This window comes from Dermacentor andersoni, chromosome 4, assembly GCF_023375885.2.
Source record: "Dermacentor andersoni chromosome 4, qqDerAnde1_hic_scaffold, whole genome shotgun sequence".
Classification (NCBI taxonomy): domain Eukaryota; kingdom Metazoa; phylum Arthropoda; class Arachnida; order Ixodida; family Ixodidae; genus Dermacentor; species Dermacentor andersoni.
Window position 1 is genome coordinate 58262528 of NC_092817.1, and position 14110 is coordinate 58276637.

The window sequence follows — 14110 nt, forward strand, 5'->3', positions numbered from 1 at the left end:
CATAGCCAAATTGAACAAAAGAGGCGACAGTACCGCACCTTGCGGAGTTCCTCTTTTCCCACTTGGGAGCCACTGAAAAGTGGCTCCCAAGTGATTGTGGCATGATGAGCGACGAACATGCGGATGAAACTACTAGGATTGCTTACGAAGATGACGGGTAGATACCCAACCCGCTGTTAGGAACAGGTGCAGCAACAAATTTTCGTATGCCCGACCATAATGTGAAATAATCCATGCGAAATACACCAGGTCTTCAGAACACCCGTCTGCACCACCCTCCGTCTCCTCATTTAATCTGGACTGTCTCGAAATGAGACAACTGTCCTCTGCCGACTGTGGCTTGGTGTATATTTCCCAAAAACATTTCCCTGCCTCATCGGAAGGGCTGACAATGCTGTCTGTTACGACTGCGGCATCGAGCAAGTCCTCTCTCGTTGTCTTCTCTCAGACGATTTCGAAGGGCCGGCTTACACAGTCTTCACACGAGAAAGCGAGAAAAAGAAAAGGGGGGGGGGGGGAAGCGGGGGGAATGTGCGTGCACGCTTGCGTGCGCGCACGCGCGAGTGATTTTAATTCCCAACGTGCTAACCGTCTCGATGGCTCGGACAACGGGCCATTTGTACATAAAGTTGCGCTCTTTGTCTCTGGTAGAAGTTGATATATTGTGTCACCTTGTCATGATAAAGTACCTTTTAATAAATGGTTCTCAGGACTGCATGTCTCGCGCAAGTGCATCTTGAAGGAAAATGTCCTTTAAGTAATATATCTTGGTCGCACTATTATCTGACTGCAAGAGGCTCTGACCAATAAATACACAATCGTCCAGGTTTTCTCTACCTTTTGTCTAGGACAAAAGCAGCTTTCTAACTATAGCACGGGAACAGTAATCTCGATGCGTCTACGGCAAATAGAAAAAAAGAACAGCACATGCGTCTTCGCCACATTCAAAATGCTGCGAAACCTGATGTCGGAGAGGAAACTGAAGTTTGCTTCAAATACGAACTTGCCGTAGTTTTCTCGCCGCGCTCTAGCGATCGGGAAGACTTTTCCTGTCGACTTGAAACGCACTAATGAGATTCACGGGTGGGACGCACCATTACTCATTCACGGCATTTCGTGTGCGAGTGTAGAAGCAAACTCGCGCAAAGTGGGAGGGGAAGACGAGAAACTCGGAACCACTAGACATAGTTGCTAACTCGGGTTCTGCACGCAGAACAGTTGAACTGTGCACATTTGCATCGGCATTTTTCGCTGCCGTACGCAACTTTTCGAGCAGCCCCCTACCACTCGGTTTTGGGAGGCTGAAACTGGGATGCCCTGGAGAACGTCGCGAAACGGCTTGGCAAGTTGCAGAGTTTAGGAGACGAGCGCCTCTTCATGGCCGTGTCGAGTAGAACTCACTGCGCGCTGAAAAATTAAGGTGGGATCATGTTGACAGGAGTTCGGAGACGGATTGCGCCGCGCTCGAAACAACAAGGTAGGGGAGCCTTGTACGGTAGACATACGAAGGGGAGACTGCCTTAGACGGGGCGCCGTGGACAGTTCTCACTTCAGGCACGGCGGGCGTTCATAATGAAAGCGTTTTCAAACCAGCGGTGTTCGTTCTCTTTATTTAGCTCTTCGCTTACGCGACGTAGAACTGATTATCACCCCTTGTTTCGCGCTGCAGGGAAATGCTCGTAGGCGTCGGGTGACGCTGCAGTCGTGAGCTTCGCGACGAGTGCAACATTGGCGCTGGTACGGAAAGCCGGATTCGGACACGTGAGCTCCGCAGTCTTTCGGAAACCTTTCCCATTTTCAGTGATGGCAATAATTCAGGACGGTTAAGAGACGGCAAATCGAGGTTCTGTACGGTGCGTGCGTATCTCTGAGTGCGCGAGCCGTGCATAATTCGCCACCAACGAGGCGTAGACATGACTAGACCGCCAGAAACCAAAGCGTAGCAGAACCTACTCTTGGCGCGCTTGAATCTTTGATCCGCACTGGGACAGCCCGCACTTAGGAATGCCTCCTGGCAGAAGACGAAAATCTGTTAAGTGCACGGGGGTGCCGCATGACGGCGGAGCAGAAAACTCACTTGCGGCATAATCCGGCACCCTACTACATGAGCGATGTTAAATGTTTAAATGTTGCTGCTACCAGCGGGTACCGGCGACTGCGACTCTTGTCGTACCCGACAAGCACCGTTACAGGCTTGGAGGGTTGCATTATTGAGACAGGAAAGTAGCTGCCCGTTGCCTGAGGCTGCATGGTCTATGGCTGAGAGCTCCGTGTGCTCTCTTTGGCGATTATTGTGCCTAAAGGTAAGGAAACACTGTCTGCGATGTTCGGAGTGACGAACTGCAGAAGCTAGTAGTTTATGTATAGAGCTGCATGGCGTTATGGAAGAGGTGGGTGTAACTTGGGTGTTTCTTCACGCTGCTTGCGGATTACACTGCTGTAGCGACGCAGAGCTTTTACCAGAAGAGACAATTGCACGCTTTAGTATTTCTTCGCGAGTGGGTTCGCCTTTGATTTGACCTTCTTGAGCGCTGTGCGTCCACGTCCCGCACTAATCCTGGCAGTGCCCTCTTTCTCTCCCACAATGCCGTCGACGACCCCCACAGTTTAGTTTGGCTACCGGGCACGGGGAATAGCAGCACTAAAGAAATACGCTTACTAACGCTATGTGCTAGTTGTTTCCTTGTTTCTTCGAGGGCAGTAGAATTTTCTTCCATGGGACATAATACCTAGTTGAAAAATATTTCTTATCCAGTGCTCTTTGTGTCACTACGAATACTGAATTATGTGGAAGTCTCATCAAAACGAACGACTCAACAATTAAAACCTGTTGACTCCTGACAACATTCCTGACTCCAGTCATCGTGAACAGCGAAATTAGGATACCACCGATAGTCATTTACTAGGACGCCAAGCCCCCGGGCCGTGTGTATATATATATATATATATATATATATATATATATATATATATATATATATATATATATATATATATATATATAGCTATGCGACGAGGTATATATATATATATATATATATACATATATATATATATATATATATATATATATATATATATATATATATATATATATATATATATATATATATATGTATATATATATATATATACCTCGTCGCATAGCTCACAGGAAGTGACGCGTGCGAGTGCGCAACAAAAAACAATAAAAAACGGAGGTGGCAACCGCGATGGAGGTGGTGCAAGAAGAGCGGCGACTCCATCACTGTAATTCGCGATGCTATCAGGCCCGGTGGTGATCCTCGTTAATCACGTCCTAGGGGGATTCCGCGCGTGCGCGGTCGGAGGGGCGAAGGGGGGAAGCCAAAGCGGAGTGCACCGTGCTATGCAGCCGTCGGCCGCCTCCCCTTAATGGTTGCCGGCGCCCCCACCGGAGAAACAAAGGAACTCGGCCGCGCGTCCACAGGGGCGAGCAAAAACACGCTCGCCGCCGAGCGAAAAGACCATCGGGCCGCTGTGGCCGGCGCGCACCCACGCCCGTCATTAACATGATGACGAAGCGAAAAGCAACAAGTCAGACGGCCCCTCGTCCCCGCTGCTCTCCTTTTTTCCTCGCGCGATGGCTGGCTGCTGTCGCTGCCACGGCTTTCATGCTTATGAGGTTTCGCGGCGCCGCGGCTCGCTTTATTGTTGTGTTGCCTCCAGAAAGAAAGGCCGCTGCTGAGGGATGCAGCAGTGTCGACCCAAGAGTTGAATGCAGTGTCGCCAAAAACAGCCTCCCTAGAAGGGTCAATAGGAAGGTAGAGTTTACTTGGGCCCTGTTCAACATACCTTGCTGAATCTTGTTGGAAAACACCGTATACCTACTGTCTCTCCTGCGCTACCACCTGTTTGGAAACCCATTGACGACGCGACAGACGGTTTGGGTAGCGACGATGTTGCATACTTCTGCTTCCGGAGGCCAGCCGATTTCTCTATGCATCTATATTTCCTACTCCGAACATGACAGCATAGTCAACAAAGTTTGCTGCGCGGGTTGTGACGTAACGCATGCAACGCCAAAGGCAGAACTTGAGCCATAGGGTCCTGTATTATCCACGACTGGCTTGCTCGAGAGTGGCATTTCACGGAAGATGTTAAATACAGGATTTCTTTAGCAGCAATGTAATAGCTGGAGGCGAGGTCACAGCCCAACACAGATTAGTGGCTCCAACACCTAGGCCCCTGCCTTGGATGATGCGCATGAAATCAAAATGAGACGATCGGGAGCAGAGGAATGATTATTTCGCAAAACGTTATTCACAGATCCCTTGCAGGACGAAAAAAGAAAGGAAAAGGACTAATAATAAACAAGAAACGGAAGACCTATCGTAGCAAATATCTTGCGACGTCTTCAACGCGTAGTGTTAGTAATCAGCTAACATCTACAACCTCAAGGGCAGCGCGACTGACATGATTTTGTCATAGCTGGCTCAGTATACTTTGCGCGCGCGTTTCGGGCAAGTGTGTACGGAGCAGCGCACGCAGGCGGTGTGTCGATGAGGCAGCTACGCTTCCATTGGAGCAAAAAATTTGTAATCAGTGGAACAGATGGCCCCTGAACTGGTTCACCTGAAACACAGCCGATTTGCTAACACTGCCTCTCAGATGTACATGCTATTTAGGATGTCTATTAATACCTTATGCTTCAGTAAAATATATATATATATATATATATATATATATATATAACTTGAGGTCAGCATTGAATAACAAACATATTCATGCGGTAAAGCTCTTCATACGTTCTGAATATATTTTATAATTTTTATTAAGCCACTTTAACTCCGTCTAATCCTCAACCTAATTATAACTCTGTGCAAAAGCAAGAGTCATAACAACAACAGTACTTCATGATTCGCAAGCTAGCCATATTCCGTACAGAATGAGGTTTGGTTAGAATCACGTCTTTTTATCATAACATTCATCTACGAAAGCAAAGCTTATTAACCATACTTAATGTTCTCGTGGAAACTCCTCTGTGAGTTGTGTAAGCATGCGTAAGCATTTTGCCACTTGCTCGCCTCCCCGCAGCCCGGTGTCATTATCAATGTTATGAAACTTGATCGCACCAGTGTAAACGACAGCGCTGCAGCGACACGAACTGCTGCGGACGGCGGCGCAAGGTGTATTGATGGTGCAAGAAAACTACTGCAAGTGGCGGCCCCAGGTGCGCTGATGATGTTTCGATCATTATATCCCGTTATCGCTCTTTAGCGCCTTACCCATCTGAGTCGAACCATTATCAACCGTGACCAAACGTACTCAGGCGGCGTTTTCGTATGGCTTGGTCGCACGGGCCCTATCTTGAAAGTGATCTGCGATGGGGACATAGTGCGCCGACTGCTGATAGCTTCGTCTGCGCTGTATTATCGCTGCTTAGTAGGCGTTGAAGCGAGAGGCAGCCCGAAGGGAAATTCGCTCGCTGCTGCGGGCCCTATCTTGAAGGCGATTGTCTTACATTACGGACGAATGGACAGAATTATTTCCTCGTTGTGTAGGCATATAAATGCTTGCGCATTTAAAATTGAGGCCACATTTGCTTTTCATGAGAAAAGAGGACATTGCGTTTGGAACAACGGCAACGTGTGTATGAATATCTTGCAAGCTTCATTCTAGCCATCACGAGCTCCTACTTAGTCCACTGCAGGCACAAAAATGCCACCCGGGGATCTCCAACGTGCTCTGTCCTGCGTCCGCTGAACACACTAAACACCAGAGCAATCTTATACTCTCGACTTCACATCTAATTCTCTGCCGCCTTCAACTCATGTTCCATTCCTTCCCATGATATCCAGTGCGTTACACCAAAGGAGTATCAGCCGTCTGTTTTCAGCAGGCTATAGGTTTGGGGGAATTAGTACAGCACGATTTCAAGAGTTCGCGGCACATAAGCAGGTTCAGTTTATTTTTTGGTGTCCAGCAGTCATGTTCCGTGCTATGTGGTGAAAGAAAGAGGTTCTCTTTTTAGCTTACATGCCCGCGCAGCTTCCGTTTTCTCCCGTTTACTTAATTCAAAGAAATAGTATAATCTACTAGCCTTTGAACAATAAACCATATCATTATCTTTCTTCCTCCTGATATTACACCCATCATTTCACTAAATTTCCATGGATCCTTGCGGCCTCCTTGGTTTCCCGTCAAGTATCCATGTTGGCTCTTGTGTAGGAGTGTTTGAATAGTCGAATTTCCAAATCAAATCGTTATACGAATATTAAAGAAAATTAAAAAAATTAAATTATGGGCTTTTACTTACCAAAACCACTTTCTGATTATGAGGCGCCGTAGTGGAGGACAACGGAAATTTCGACCACCTGGGGTTCTTTAACGTGCCCCTAAATCTAGGTACACGGGTGTTTTCGCATTTCGCCCCCATCTAAATGGGGCCGCCGTGGCCGGGATTCGATCCCGCGACCTTGTGCTCAGCAGCCTAACACCATAGCCACTGAGCAACCACGGCGGGTATTAAAGAAAAATTACTCCCCAATATCTAGTACACTTAGATTGCTGAAGCAACAAGAGATACGTATTTTGCGGGAAGTACTTTTGGTATATAAAAAAAAAAAAAATCAGGCTTGCATGCATTGCGTGCATTGACACATGCATGCAACACCATTCAAAATTAGGAGTCCGGACAGCTAAAGAGTTCGTATATGATAAAAAAAAAAATCTACTTTCAATTAGCGAAACAAAGGAACAGCAAATTATAAGATGCACGCGCAGCAGTGGCGTAGCCAGAAATTTCGTTCGAGGAGGGGGCTCACGTTGCAGCTCGGCCTCCTCCTTATAGAACTTGTCGACGGATCAAATACATGAATAATAATTGCATTGTCACTGCCAGAGATACTACAAACGAATTCTTCAACGCTACGCACTGTGAAGACAAGTAAAATACATATTATTTCATAAAAGAACATATTCCTGTGTCCCACAAAATTGCGCCAGAAGTAACTGATATCAATGCTTCCACGCTTTTTGTCTATTTAATAAGGAAGGAAAATATCGCAAAAACTAATCAGCTTGAAGCCAGCAAAGCAGTGCATGCCGCTGATATGAAAAAGCCGGCCGAACCCATGCCCTGTGGGAATCGATGTTTTGAGAAGCAGTGGGCGGGGAGCCTACCAAGTTCCCGAAAAGACCACAAGAGTACCAAGACGTAGGTGGCTGTTTCATGACCTACGTGACACGCATGTAATGACCTATCGTGTATGTTCGTCCTACACTCTTGTCATGCTATGCCAATTTTGGTACATATATAGCAAGACGTAGGTGGCTGTTTAATGACCTACATGACACGTATGTCATGACTTATCATTTATATTCGTCATACACTCTTCTGATACTATGCCAATTTTGGTACATACCAAGTTAAAAAACTACCATGAGATCGCCAAGAAGTAGGCGGCAAGATAGATACTGTCAAAGAGGCAAATGATCTCCAAGAAATGCTTCGCATTTAAAAAGTAAAGGCCATGAAATCAAAGAGTTGAGGACAAATATTTCAATGAAACATTGTCATTCAATAACCTTATTTACATTATGTACATATGCAACGGCCACGGAAATATCTCAATGATGCTGTCCTTAGTTCCAATGTAATGCGTAGGAGCAGCTGTCACCGGTCGTGTATTGTGAGTTATTCCACCGAAAATATAGTCGCGACAAAGAGAACATATAAAAAGCAGGACTTCTGCAATATATACATTAGAAGTGCGAATATACAAGGGAATATACAAATGAGAAGATACAGCTTGATAAAAAGCAAGAAGGTGCCATTAGAAACAAAGTTTACTGCATGTATATATACACAAAACCTCGCAACAAGATATCTAAATATAGGTATAAATCTCCAATAAATCTACGTATCTAAGCGAAAGTCGATGTCTATAATGCGTCAAACAAGGCGAATAAACATGTTGCGCAATCGCAGATTCACAGATCACGTAATCCTAAGGCTCGCCCCCCCCCCCCCCCCTCCCTCTACAACCGCCCGATGCATTGCGCGCGACGGAAGGCGGGACGCTTCCTCCCCGCTTTTCTTCCTTGCGCACACAAGACTGAGCCACCATGATCGGCTCACCCATCGCCGCCCCCCCCCCCCCCCCCCCGCCGCTTTCACTCGCACATACAGCATGCGGCACGCAGTGACGATGTTATCGCCCTTAGACTTTATACGGAACATGACGGCGACGGCAAGAATGGAGTGTCCATATAATGGGTAGCACAATAATATAATAAGAGTATCCGACAACTGAAGAGTCCCATTACTGTCCGAAAAAGTTCAACAAAATTGAACTTTCACTATGCGACAATTCGCTGCGCCGCAACAAGGTCTATTTTTCTTTTGTGGGGCGGGGGCACCGAAATTAATAAACCCGACGGAAAGCATGTTGGCCACAATTGAATGCCTACTTTGGGCACCTACCGATGGAATATCGAAGAAAATGTGAGGCGCTTGGTCCACAGAGAACCATACGCATACTGCTCGGTATCCTACACCGGCGAGACAAGACTTTCCAGGGAGGTTGCGTTAATCGGTCGAGCACCCACAGTGATGGCGGCGAGCGACCATTGTTTCTTTTTCTCGTCTTCTAGCCAGAAAACGTCCAAAACTCTGCCAGGCCAAAATCCACTCGTCCAGAAAAAAACGAACGCGTACCGAAGTGCGCCGCGCGGTGGTCGGGGGTATACGAGAAAAACGCATGCGCTCTGGCTGGCTCTGGCAGCCCGCAGGTAGCGAGAATAAGAAAATTGAAGACGTTCAATGTGTCCTCGCGAATAAATGTCTAAGTAGAAAAAACAAATAAGAAGGTAGTTACCTTTGCTGGCTTTAGTGTCTTGACGTTGATGCTTTGGCGGAGGTGAAAAAAATGTTGATATTCCTTTCTGTGATGTGGCGGCACAAATGAACCACCACAACGCTTCGTCTCATCGGACCTCGCTGCGTGTTTTGTCAACTTATCTGAGAGCGTGTTTATTTGGCTTGGCCCGTTGTATGGTCCGATGTAGGACTTTAGAAAAGTCAATGCACATTTGGCGACACGAGTTTATAACAACATAAAATCCACAAAGTTTCGGAATTGAAAATCTAAAGCACGACTTTGGAAATGTTAATGCACCTTTCGAATCAAATGTTTATGGAAATTTTACACCCAAACGTTTCGGAATCCATGCGCTCTGTAGATTCCGCGGCCTCCGCGATATGCCGCGACGAACCCACTCGCCATGAAAACGCCCTTGAAACTTTGTGCTCGTATGGGGTTCCTTGTGTTATATGACTCCAGGTGCATGGGCGTTGCCCTGTAATCCAGCCCGAGTTCGCAGTCTTCGCGCCGAAATGTCTTTGCGAGCGTGAAAACGTCGTTCCATACAACATCCACAATTATTTTCGGCGCCAGGGGTTGTTTTGGTCGGCGGTGCATGACAGCACGAAAACATTTCAGTGGGGCTGAAGCCCCTTAAAGGGAAGCTGAAAGGTCTTCCAGAAAAAAATGAGTGAACATCTGTACATAATGGTTTTCAACCCTCCGAATTCGAATATCGTATCGAAATTGAGCGAAAGAAAGCGCAAATATATTTTATTTCGACGAAAAGTGCAGCAGCGGACACGCCCAGCTCGCGCGTCTCGTTTCCGCCTGTGATTGGTCGGGCGCCTCGTGACGTCAACACTAGTAACCGGCCGCTGCCGCTACACATGAAGCGCGGTGCCAGGTAGTTTGGTGCTGTTTTTCTGAGACGGTAATAGAAAATTTAGAGAGACTGCGTTTTTCTGAGGAGTTCGGCGTTACTCCCTACATGTACGAGCCGATTGCGAAGAGCCGGCCTCTCGAAGAAGCAAACGATGCTGGTGCGAGCAGTGCTTTCGACGCGAACGAAAGCAAAGTCTTGGGATCTCCTCGTGTTGGAAATGCTCGTTGGTGAGTATGTTTTTTGCAAGGCGATCTAGTGATCTCGCCGATCTTTCGCCGATCTAGTGAGCTCGTTTCCGGTCAAACAACTGCAGTGTTGTGTTCCTGCATGCCTCCTCGTGGAACGTAAGCGGGGATGCGATCGTCGGCATTTGTGCGCTGTCCAAAGCTGTCGGCAATCTACAAAGTTGGTTTAAACGCGTGAAAAGCTTCCCCGTTCATGCAGTACGTGTAGTGACCTTCATCTGTTGACTACCACGTTGACTACCACTCACGTTGATTACCACTCACGTTGACTACCACGCACGTTGACTACCACTCTACATACACGCAGACGCACCAACAAAGGAATGCAGGGTCGATCGAAGCAGATTACGATGGCACGCACGCAGAAACAAGCGCGGTCAGGCACGGTCGCGGACGCTGCGAAGGAACGAAATACTAGAGTTGACGTCACAACACCGCGGTTTCCGGCCTCCGCTCGCAGCGTCAGCAGCAGCGCGCGGCATTCGACGGGGGGCGGAGCTACAGCGCAATTTCAACCGACGATTACGTCGCTCCTAATTGAAAAAAAACCCCCAAATTTTACCTACATGGTTTATAAGTTTCCCGCATCCGTATATGAGCGTCTTATTGAATTCGACAGACTCTTCAGCTTCCCTTTAAACGTCCCCCCTCCCCCCCTCCCCTTGCTGCACCGCTAACGCGCAGTGTTATATGTTCCTTGCATTCGCTGATACTACTTCTCCGCCCATTGTTTTAAATGGATACAAGCATGGTGAGATTGGTGAAATAATAAGTGCGAACGAATTCGTATACAGGCTACCTAAAAGGAAGCCACACTTATTGAACGAGTGGAAATTACTCACCAGAACTTATCTGCTCCGAGCGCTTACTCAAGAATTGGTCAACTCGCCACGGTGGCTTAGCGGCTGTGGTGTTGCGCTGCTAATCACGAGGTCGCGGGATCAAATCCCAGCAGCGGCGGCCGCACTTCGATGGAGTTGAAATGAAAAAAAAAAAAACGTCCTTGTCCCGAGCGTTGAGGGCCTATTAAAGATGCACTGGTAGTCAAAATTATAATGGTTTTTCCCAATACGGTGTGCCTCATAATCAAATAGTGGTTTTGGCACGTATAAAACCCCAGAATTCAAGGACTAGTCACCCTACGCGGCAACTGCGGAGCCATCCGGGAGCAGAATGATTAGGAGCAATGCTCACATCCATCGTTATCTCTCCCTCGAAACTTCACTAAGGATATTTGTCCCTTATATATTCGAAAGAAACAAATATTCGACTATTCCGGATAGCGACTTCTCGAATAAATAGAAATCGGATAACGGGGACTATTCTATTCGCATTCGATATTACGAATATTGGCGCACCCCTTCTTTTAAGTTTCGTTTCCGTGCATTATAGTCACAGGCATAGTACCGTGACTAGCTGTATGCTTTTTCTTTACCTTCCGAGCAGCTTCTCCGCACATTGTACAGAGTTGCGTGCCGATCAAGCATGTGACGCTCGCCTGCACGCAACTACCGCACGGCGCGTGTCGGAACGCGCCGCTGCTTGTGTGTGCCTCTGTCGTTGGTGGACGCAGGTGGGCAGAGGTCCCGCGACCTCGTTAGTCCCGCTCATGACTCATTCACGTCATTTCGCACGTCGTTGTTCCCTGGCTGCGCCGCTGTTCCATTCTCGACCCCCCACCCCCTCCCCGTGTACTGCCCGTTTATCTTTTCTCGTCTCCTTGTTTTCTTGTTGTACACCCGGTTACTCTATTTCGCGTGTCACGCGCCCAACTTTACGCGCCTCTCATTCTCGCAAGTGGTTTGTTTATAACATGCCTTATTTTGTTGTTGTTGTTGTTGTTGTTAGGCAGAATCAAGCTATCCTCAAGCAGCCACAAAGAAGTTTGCTTACGCGCAGGTAGCAGACAAGCCTTATACGTCGGGCCATTATGCTGCGTAATAGAACTGACAAGGAAACTGCAGCTACAAACTGAAAGAAATGAAATGTAAGAAAAATGCGCGGGCACAATACGATATGTGCACGGTTGTGTTAGACTGACGCAACAAACTTTTTCTTGACTGACTGCTGTGAGTGGTTTGTCATCGAAGTTGTTTCTGCGCATGCATTTACATTGCTGCAAGGTCTGGCGTTCGCATTTCTCGACATGTCTGCACACGAGGGAACGCGAACGTGTAAGAAGAGCGCCTTCACAGTTCTCGCTTCAATTTCTCAAAGAAATCGGTATTTATACGGCCGAATTTCTCCTTTTTTAATGTACTGTGAGATGTCTTGCTTACCAGAATCATTTGGTACACACATAACAAACATCAAAGGAGCCATATATAAGTAGTCCTCAAAGTACCGTAAAAGCTAAGTTTAAATAACTGATCGATTCACTCATATAATTTAAAAATGAGAGCGATGGCACTGTGGCCTCAGTTTGACAGTGGACAAGGTAAAACACACACATGCATGCACACGAACTCACACGAACACACACAAGCACACACGCACGCACGCACGCACACACGCACACACACACAAGATCTTGACGAAAAGAAGTACATTTGTCGAGACGGTGGTTCCAGCGACATCCCTTGTCGCCATCTTCATGCGATCACCTCGGGGCCGTATTGTGAAACGACCACTTTCGGCAATACTATCGCGTTGGCCACGCCTTCGCCATCGGTGCGCGCTGATTGGCTGGAGCTCATCGGCTGGTTGAGCATTACGTCAGCCAATCAGCGCGCGCCTGACGGCGGTACTATCACCGAAGTGAATCGCTTTGTAATACTGCACTCGATCTGAAGTCTCCATGTGTTCATCGAGTCACCTTTGTAGCATACTGGCTATGATGTTGCGCTACTAAAGTCAAGGTCGCGGGTTCGATTGTGGTCGCGGTGGCCGCATTCTGATGCGGCGAAATGCAAGTAACGCTCGTGTACTTACGAGTAGATTTAGGTGCCCGTTAAAGAGCTTGAGGAAGGCAAAGCTAATCTGGTGTACCCCAACACGGCGTGCCTCATTCTCGGGTCATGGTTTTGGCACGTAATGCACCAGAATATAATTTTAGCCCATGTTATCATCTGGCTTGTTTCACACAAATACACACTTCGTTTTTCTTCCAGCCGCAAATATTTGTGGCAACATTGGGAGGAATTGCTTTCCAGATGTCTCGAGTTCCTCCTGATGCGGCAGAAGTTCCCTCTATATACCTGACGGCCTCTCGTTGCCACAAGGTTGGCATGATGTAGCAATTCCTTTCACCCTATTCTATTCCTTTCTTATCATCAACCGCTCATAATTGGCCGATGGTGGCGATAATGTGCGCGGAGCGCCACTCGGATCACTGTTAAAGCGAGAAAAGGAAAACAATAGGAAAATAATTGTTACATTGTCCTGGCCTAAGTTTACTTTTCCGATCTGTCTCGGAGAGAGAGAGAGAGGAAAGGGGAAAGCAGGGAGGTTAACCAGAGGGGAAGATCCGGTTTGCTACCCTACGCTGGGGAGAAAGTGGAGGGGGAGGTAAAGTGATAACAAAGTAGAGATAAAGAAAGAAAGGAGCATAGGCATACAGTCACAGTCGGTCACTGTCGCCACATACTGTCACCGCACAGCACAGTAGCACTTGCAGCACTATAAACATCTGTTCAGGCTACAGCCGCTTGTCCAATTCTGTTGCCTTTAAAAACTGCAACAGTGCCCTCGTCGCCCTCTGCTGCGATGGTTTGTGATGGCGGCATTTTAAAATAAGTTTCTCTGTTAGAGGTCTTCGGTCAAAGCGCGCTATCGCGATCGCGAGCGATCGTCTCTGTAAATTATAGCGAGGACAGTCACAGAGAAGGTGTTGAAGAGTTTCCTCGTTACCACAGTCATCACATGAGGCATCGTCGGCCCATCCGATTCGGAAATCAAAAGACTTGGTGAAGGCCACCCCTAGCCATATTCGACAAATCAGGGTAGCTTCGCGACGGCAAATTCCAGCTGGAATGCAAAGGCGTCGAGAGGAGTCTAGGTTGTGCAGCCGGTTGTTTTGAAAACTTCCTGCGTTCCACAAGGAGAACGTGATATCACGGCTGAGCATTCGAAGTTTTCTAGCGGCATCTGTCCTTGATAATGGTATCGGCCCCTTTTCGTCGCCTTGAAGAGCCGACCGAGCAGCGTTATCCGCG